This window comes from Heloderma suspectum, chromosome 5 (assembly GCF_057233095.1).
Source record: "Heloderma suspectum isolate Gila_16-S chromosome 5, 16-S_ref, whole genome shotgun sequence".
Lineage (NCBI taxonomy): Eukaryota > Metazoa > Chordata > Lepidosauria > Squamata > Helodermatidae > Heloderma > Heloderma suspectum.
The window spans coordinates 122,998,598-123,007,053 of record NC_139462.1 but is presented as its reverse complement, the minus strand read 5'-3'; the positions used below and the strand labels follow the sequence as shown (position 1 = coordinate 123,007,053).

Sequence of the window (8,456 nt, the reverse complement as noted above, 5' to 3'; positions counted from 1 at the left end):
CACACTTGAAACTCATTTGTGCCTTTTGAACCCTCTTCATTCTTACAAGCTTACCCCCAAACCCTTATTTTTCCTTCCCAGGAGTGTTAGGGACTCCAATTTGCTTAATCCCCACCTGTCAACATCTTCACCATCACAAGCCCATCCCTGGCCCAACTGGATTGTTCATGCATGTCCATGGCCTAGCTTTAAGCACCAGAGTCCCTGGAAGCAGGGGCTTACCAGGGCTTCTGCTTCCAGATTATTTGCAGGATTAAGATCGACTCCTTACATGGGATTTTTTTCCCAGGACTTCCTTTTTCTGCAAGTTCTCCATGTTTCATTATACAGCCACTAGATGGTGTGTTATAGTGGAACTGTGCAACTTCACACAGCCATTAAAGCAGATTAACATTTATGACTGCATTATCCTTGATCTTTTAAAAACCAGGATAAAGGTCAGAAAGTGTGGGAGGCACCCTGGAGGTTGACAATGACATGTAAAGGACTTGCAAACGACATGTAAAGGACTTCCGTGAGTGACCAATTATGAGTGTGCGATTAAAGCTTCATGTAGAAATGCTCTTAGACACCAGTTCTTACCTTCATCTATCCCGCCTCCCCCAATGCTGCCTGAACCAGGTTGCTTCACCCTGCTACACAGCAACGGCAGTCCTTGCTTTCTCTTCTTCCTCCTTCAATCTATTTTGCTATCCCTCCATTCCACTTGAAGACCTGCAAATTGATCCTAATTTCAATGAAATTCATTTCCAACTAGTGCAACTAGACCTGCCCCTAGGCATATTTCCATGAAGAAATTCCCAGTGTTCAATGAGGCTTAGTCCCAGGTTTGCTGCCTTAGAGCATGGATGGAGCGGAAGCAAAAGATGGCTGCCAAGAGCACATACAGAGCAGAGCACACTCTGCTCGCTCTCACCTCCTCTCATGCTTTCCCTCCTTTAAAAAAAAAATTATGTTGGAAGTGTCATGTCAGAATTTATAGGACTTAGCCCACTCAGCAGGAGAAAAGATAGGCAAGTGGGCTTGGGTTGCCTAGTTCTGGATGGAATTTCCCTTTCCTTTCTTTCCCCCCTTGTCCTTCATGTATTCAGATTTTATTCCCCATTGCTTGAATGCTTTCCATTTCCTGCATCAAGATACTGAATGTACAGGAAAAGGAAGGAGATGGCCATTTTCTGTCTGTAGCAGCTGGCTCCAGATGGGCATTTTCCCTTCTCTTCTATAAAATCTTTTCACCATTGACAGTGAGTCCTATCCTTGGGCCTGTCTACATGGGAGGTTCGGAGGGGTGTATTTTTCACCTGGCCATGCCCTCCATAACCTAGGTAACTAAAGTAACTCGCCTGCCTTTCCAGCACATCAAAGCCCTACAATGTTCTTTCGAGCCTTCAGAATCACCTTGCACTTCCATTTCACCAGTGGAAGTACTTAGCCTCAGTGATTATGCACTTCTGTGATGTTTGCGTTACTTCACTTCTCCACTGTTGCGTTAAATAGCTTCCCCAATATTGTGTAAAGTTGCTTCTCTGATGCATAAGAGCTTTATTGGAGTAGTGATGTGGCGAGGTCTCAGGATCACGGGAACCTGTCATTGCAAGCAGAGAGAAAATGCCCAGAGAAGGAGAAAGGGGGTGGTGGAAGCTATAACGTCACAACAGTTTGCTGGAATGGGGTGAAATTGGGAGGTGGGATGCGCTCAGGGGGAGCCTTCAGATAATGCACTGGAGAATTGGGGATTTTGGCTTCTTCAGGGAAATCTGTGCACGTTGGGAAAAATGAGGTGGGAGCAATAACTCCACGACAGTTTGCTGGAATGGGGTGAAACTGGGGTGGTGGCTGTACTGATAGGAAGCCTTCAGAGCCAGGGCCTGCAGGAGAAGCCACTGCCACCACCACTGGGGAAGAGGCGTGCTTGCCGCCGCTGGGCCTGCTGCTGCCGCCGCTGCCACCACCACCAGGCCTTCCCTGTGGACTTCTGCCTGGCAGACCACCAGTCCCTGCAGGACCAGGCCCCCAGGTACAGAGCCAGCTGTGCTGCTCCACCTGCCCCTCCCTGGAGGTGCTACATAAGCTGGCTGGCTGAGGTGGCCTGGGAGAGCCAGGGCCTGCAGGAGAAGCCATCACCACCGGGGAAGAGGTGTGCTTGCCGCCGCTGGGCCTGCTGCTGCTGCTGCCGCCGCCGCCGCCGCCGCCGCCACTGCCGCCACCACCACCAGGCCTTCCCTGTGGACTTCTGCCTGGCAGACTGCCAGTCCCTGCAGGACCAGGCCCCCAGGTACAGAGCCAGCTGTGCTGCTCCACCTGCTCCTCCCTGGAGGGGCTACATAAGCTGGCTGGCTGAGGTGGCCTGGGAGAGCCAGGGCCTGCAGGAGAAGCCACCACCACCACCACCACCACCACTGGGGAAGAGGCGTGCTTGCTGCTGCTGGGCCTGCCGCTGCCAGCAGGCCTTCCCTGTGGACTCCTGCCTGACATTTTTAAGGGGATTTTAATTGTTTTGTTTGTTTGTTTTATTTTGTTTGTTTTATTTTGTTGTGTTTTTAGGGGTGGGTAGCCTGCCTGATAGGCGGGAGCGAGGGGGCATGTGTCCACCTGATGGAGGCAGTGGGGGGAGTGTTGGGGGCCAGAACATACCGAGGCTGGGCGGCAGGCGCTGGCGGAGCGCTACGGGCAGGCCATGCCAGGTAAGGGGAACAAGGGAGAGATGTGTAATATCTGTCCCCTGCTCCGGGCCTGTCCAGAGCCAAAGGATGGCTGCGGGAGGCGTGACCCCATCTTCTGGCCTTTGTTTGCTGCTCTGCAATGCCAGGTCTGTTACCCAGAAAACCTCCCTCATCCATGACATGATCCTAGATGCGGGTGCAGACCTGGCATGTATTACAGAGACCTGGCTGGCCGAGGCTGCTGCTCCAACCCTTGCAGCCATGTGTCCAGCTGGATTTTCGTATGCACAGCAGCTGAGGGCTGGGGATCGGGGAGGGGGAGTGGCTGTTATCTACCGAGAGTCCTTGGTCTTCACCAGACCCCCTCTCCGGGAGACCAAGGTTGCTGAGTGCATGTACTGGAGGTTGGGCCCGAAGGGCAGTCTGGGGATTCTGCTCATGTACCGTCCACCCCGCTGCACGACTGACTCCCTGGCCGAGGTGCTTGAGGTGGTCTCTGATGTGCGTGTACAGTCCCCTAACTTACTGGTGTTGGGGGACTTCAAAGTACATTCGGAGGCCATCCTCACAGGAGCACCTCGGGACTTCATGGAGACCATGGCCTCCTGGGAGCTGCACCATATTCTAACTGGGCCCACCCATGTAGCCGGTCATGCACTAGACCTTGTGTTTGTTTCTGGAGAAGCGGGGAGTGATCTGGAAGTCGGGGGTATATCCACCACCCCCTTGTCATGGTCAGATCACTATCTGGTGACATTGGACTTCTCGATTCCACAACCCCTCCGCAGGGGTGGAGGACCCATTAAAATGGTCTGCCCCAGGCGTCTTATGGATCCAAATGGATTCCTGAATGCGCTTGGGGATTCTCTGGGGCATGCCAACGGCCACTCGGTTGAGACCCTGGTGGGTGGCTGGAATGCCGCAATCACTGGGGCATTAGATCGGGTGGCTCCGAAACGCCCTCTCCCCCTGAACAGGGCTCGGACTGCACCATGGTTCAATCCGCGGTTACGAGCTCTGAAACAGGAGGTGAGACGGCTAGAGCGCCGGTGGCGGAAGTCTCGCTCCAAAGACGATCAGACACGGGCTAGAGCTGTATCTTCAGCTATCACGTGGCGGTGAAGGCAGCAAAAAAGGAATATTATGCTGCCTCCATCGCGTCTGCAGAGTGCTGCCCCAGGAGGCTGTTCCAAGCGGTCCGGAGCCTGGTCGGTCCTGTGGCTCCGGAACCACTGGAGCATTCTAAGGCCTCCTGTGAGGCTTTGGCAAGGCACTTTGCAGATAAAATTGATCAGATTAGGTGTGTTACTCTGCACACTGTGGATACAGTTAGTGAGCAAGTAGCCGCCTGTGGCAAACCGGTTTTGTGGGATGGGTTCCAGCTTCTTCCTCCTGATGAAGTGGACAAGGTGCTTTCATCTGTAAGGCCGACCACCTGCTTACTTGATCCTTGCCCATCTTGGCTCATTATGAGCTGCAGAGAGAGACTGGGTGAGGGGATCAAGGCAGTGGTGAACGCCTCCCTTGAGGAGGGAGTGATGCCATCAGCCCTCAAGGAGGCAGTGATAAGACCGCTCTTAAAGAAGCCCTCCTTGGATCCTCAAGTTCTGAACAACTTTCACCCAGTCTCAAATCTGCCATTTTTGGGCAAGGTGATTGAGCGGGTGGTGGCGGTGCAGTTGAAGGCACACTTGGAAGAAACTGATTATCTAGACCCATTTCAGTCGGGCTTCAGGCCTGGGCATGGGACAGAAACGGCCTTGGTCGCCTTGGTGGATGATATGAGGAGGGCTCTGGATAGGGGTGAATGCTCCTTCCTTCTCCTCGACCTCTCAGTGGCTTTTGATACCGTTGACCATGGTATCCTCCTGGACCGCCTGGAGGGGTTGGGCATTGGAGACACTGTATTGCGGTGGTTCCGGTCCTTCCTATCCGGCAGGTACCAGAGGGTAGCACTGGGAGAGGAGGTTTCGGACCCGTGGCCACTTACTTGTGGGGTGCCACAGGGTTCCATCCTCTCCCCGATGCTATTTAACATCTATGTGAAGCCGCTGGGGGCTATCATCAGGAGGTTTGGGGTGCAGTGTCATCAATATGCGGATGACACTCAGCTCTACCTCTCATTCAAATCTTCACCAAGGTTGGCCGTAGAATCCCTGTCCAAATGTCTGGAGACGGTGAGTGGCTGGATGGGGAGGAATAAGCTGAAGCTCAACCCTGACAAGACTGAGGTACTTTTGGTGGGAGACAAGAGGAGGCTGGGGGATGTTGACCTGGTGTTGAATGGGGTACAGCTACCCTTGAAAGACCAGGTCCGCAGCCTGGGGGTCATTTTGGACTCCCAGCTGTCCATGGAGGCTCAGGTGTCAGCTGTGAGCCGGACAGCGCTGTATCAACTCCATCTGATACGGCGGCTGCGCCCCTTCCTTCCCGAGCATCTGCTCCCATCGGTAGTACATGCCCTGGTCTCCTCTCGTTTAGACTACTGTAATGCGCTCTATGTGGGGTTACCCCTGAAGACAGTTCGGAAGCTGCAGCTGGTACAGAACGAGGCGGCTCGCCTGATTAAAGGCAGCCACCGGCGAGATCACATCACTCCAGTGCTGAAGGAGTTGCACTGGTTACCAGTTGTTTTCCGGGCCAAATTCAAGGTGTTGGTTTTGACCTTTAAAACCCTATATGGTTCCAGCCCAGCCTATCTTAAGGAGCGCCTCCAGCAACACCAGACAGGCCACTCAACAAGATCAGCCTCAGATGGCCTTCTCTCTGTCCCATCAGCCAGGACAGCTAGACTGGTGGGGACGAGGGAGAGGGCCTTTTCTGTGGTGGCCCCCACTCTGTGGAACTCCCTCCCTAGGGAACTCCGTCATGCCCCCTCTTTAATGAGCTTCCGTCGTGCATTAAAAATGTGGTTGTTCAGGCAGGCATTTGGGGTGGGTTAGGGTATTTAAAAAAAAAAATTATGGTAAAATTTTATTGTTTTAAATTGTTTTATGGTGGGTTGTACATCGCCCAAAGTGGCTGGGTGACCAGTCAGATGGGTGATTAATAAATTTAATAAATAAATAAATAAATTCAGATGCAGTACTGGATAATTGGGTTGTTTCTAGAGAATTGTGAATTAGTTACTCTCCATTGAAAACAATTTAGTAGCAAGGAGCCTGGACGTGGGCTGGGAAACAAGCCTCATTTGTTGAGTAGTCCCTGACCAGTTGATGCAGATCAGCATGCAGATCAGCATGGGGTGGGTATTTTCCCTTCCCAAGAGAGGCCCCCTTTCTCAGTACCAAGCAAGGAAAAGGGATTAACTCCAATCTTCTGCTACTTTTTATCCAGGTTTTGGACACTAATGATGACTCAGAATTATGCAAAATGTTCTCCCAGTTACTATAGGATTCCTATGTAACACATTTATTACAGCAAAAGCTTTTGTGAACTTGAACTAGACTTCACTTCATCAGATGCATGAAGTGTTATCCTCAGTTACATATGGATGCATATTTGGGGGGAAATTAGAAACAGTGAGGTCAAAAGGCAATGAAATTAAAAAGAAAAAAAGAACTCTGTGACGACTCAAGTGACTTTTCACAAAAGCAACTGTCTGTTGCTGCTGTCCTGCCCTCTTTCTCAAAATATCTACCCCATCTAAAATATGGACTCAAATATGTGAACAGCTGATAGTGTGTAGGATTCATCAGTGAAAACTACTGTGCTAATGTGTGGACTTCCAGGGCAGGCACCAGTGCAGTCCTATTACCTGTAATTGTGTGGAGCACCCAATTTATTAGTCGCCCTATATCAAAAAGCTCTCAGGGTGGCACACAATAAAAGCAAAGATAAAATCCATGTAAAACAACAGAAACAGCACAATAAATCAATTAAGAGCAGCAGAGGCAAAAACATATGTCAGAAGAACTACTTCAAACACTGCATAGCAGCTGAAATACAGAGGATTAAAAGGCCGGAGAGAATAACAATTCTTTGCCTGTCACCAACAAGATGACAAAGTAGGTGCCTGATGAACCTTTCTGGAAAGGCTATTGCATAATTGGGGGCTACTACTGAAAAAGTCTTGCTTCCAGTAACTACCCCCATACCTCAGAAAAGGGAAGCAGGGCCTCCAATGAGAATCTCAGGCCTCGGGTAGGAATATAGGGGCTATAGTGCAGGTTTCCGACTGTGGGGGTGGATTCCAAGCGCATTCAGGCAAAGGGGCTTGGGATCCCCAACCAGACCTTCCTGCTCCATGTGGAAGGGTCATGGGTGGGGCCGTCACGGCCGGTGGGGGGGTGACTTGCAGCCCTGCTTTCCGTTCCATGGGTTGACGCTGAATAGCGCTAACGTCAATTTGGAACTGGCTTTCAGAGCGGGATTCCAGGGAACTGCTCTGGCACTGAGGGAGAGTCCCATGTGCTCATTCAACCGCTGCCCCTTTCTGGCTGTGGTATTGCGGGTAGGCAGCCCATCCGAGCCTGTTCTCTGGATGGAACTGAAAGACGGCTGCTCCGTACTAGGCGAAACTGCCACGGCGCCTCGCCTGGCTGTCTGGAGTCGTCTACGCCAGAGGCTGCGCTGTATTGCGCGCGGCTGCCTTCTACCAGCCTCCCTCTCAGTTGCACGAGAGGAACAGGAGGCGGAGCAAGTCCAGCCACAAATAGGAGCCGTTCACGGGGGTAAGAAGGAAGAGTTTGCAAGCGTGAAAGGACGGGGCTGCTGGAGGGGCGCACGGCTGCCCTTTCCTCTGCTCCCAATGCCGCAGGGAGCGTTGCTGGCGGGGTCGCCAGCTATGCGTACAGGTACGATGGGTCTCATGTCGTCTCTTCCTGGGTGGGGCAAGGGAATCCAGTCCTCACTTCCTGAGGCTCTCGCTGGAGCTGCCCCGTGGCTGCCTTGTAAGGATAGAACGGTGCGCGCGCTCTGGGCAGGCAGACTGGGCATGCTACTTGCCTCCTGGGCTGTGAAGGGTGGCTGTCTTCCTCTCAGGCGGATGTATAATTCCGCTGCTGGGTTTTTCGTGCTTTGTCCCTGTATTCTTGCGGTATCGATCTGAGTGTTTAAGGTGTTCAGGCTCAAGTCCACCTAGAGGTCACATAATCTGCCTTGGAAGCCCTGCCCGTTAGTCCTCTCTGTGTGTATGAGTATGCATGAGAGAGAGAGAATCGTGGTTACTCAGTGGAGATGAAGCGTCTTTTATATATGTTCAGAGGCATATGAACATTTCTTTTAATGAGTGCGATAAGAGGTGTGTCGGTGAGCCCCAGTGAGTTTTGTCACTAGCTTAGTATTTTTGAGAAGGGCGAGGGCATCTGTGGTAGCAGAGGGAACTTCCTAGAAACAGCTGCGGGATTTCTGGAAATGACGCGCCTGAGCTGTGATTGGCTGTAGGTCCCTGTCGAGTATGCGCTCAGTGGCGACTTGGATTTGCTTCTGCGTAATATGTGAAATGGTTCTTGGTCTCTCCTGGCTTCAGGGAGATTGCCCCTTTCTACAGTGTTGTGGTCTGAGCCACAAGATCAGACTTCTTTCAGAAACCAGTTCAGAAGGGCACATCAGATGTGATGTAGATCTTTGATCAGCTCTCCTAACGCTTAAAAAACACACACACAAGCAGAGCGGGGAATCTGGCTTTGAACAGAGGAATGACTCGGAGAGGGACCATAATGCAGGTGTGTGCCTGCGCACACACACAGAGCTGAGAGCAGCTTTGGGAGTGATTTGGATCAGGAAAATGACATGGGGCAGAAAGAGCAAACTCCACTGCCCCAACACAACTGCTCCAGTTAAAGGGAGAAG

General features: G+C 51.9%; 1 protein-coding gene across 3 annotated transcripts in view; it reads left to right on the top strand.

Moving 5' to 3' along the window:
• The first annotated feature begins 7,338 nt into the window (after window positions 1-7,338).
• Window positions 7,339-8,456, top strand: part of SH3BP2 (SH3 domain binding protein 2) — an 83,033-nt gene continuing 81,915 nt past the window's right edge. For 2 of the 3 annotated variants that reach the window (XR_014792509.1, XM_084859913.1), the window contains exon 1: window positions 7,339-7,459. The gene's annotated coding sequence lies outside the window, so the exon portion shown is untranslated. Of the gene's footprint in view, window positions 7,460-7,507; window positions 7,556-8,456 lie in introns of those variants that run through there. The other variant, XM_084859914.1, reaches the window with a different exon arrangement.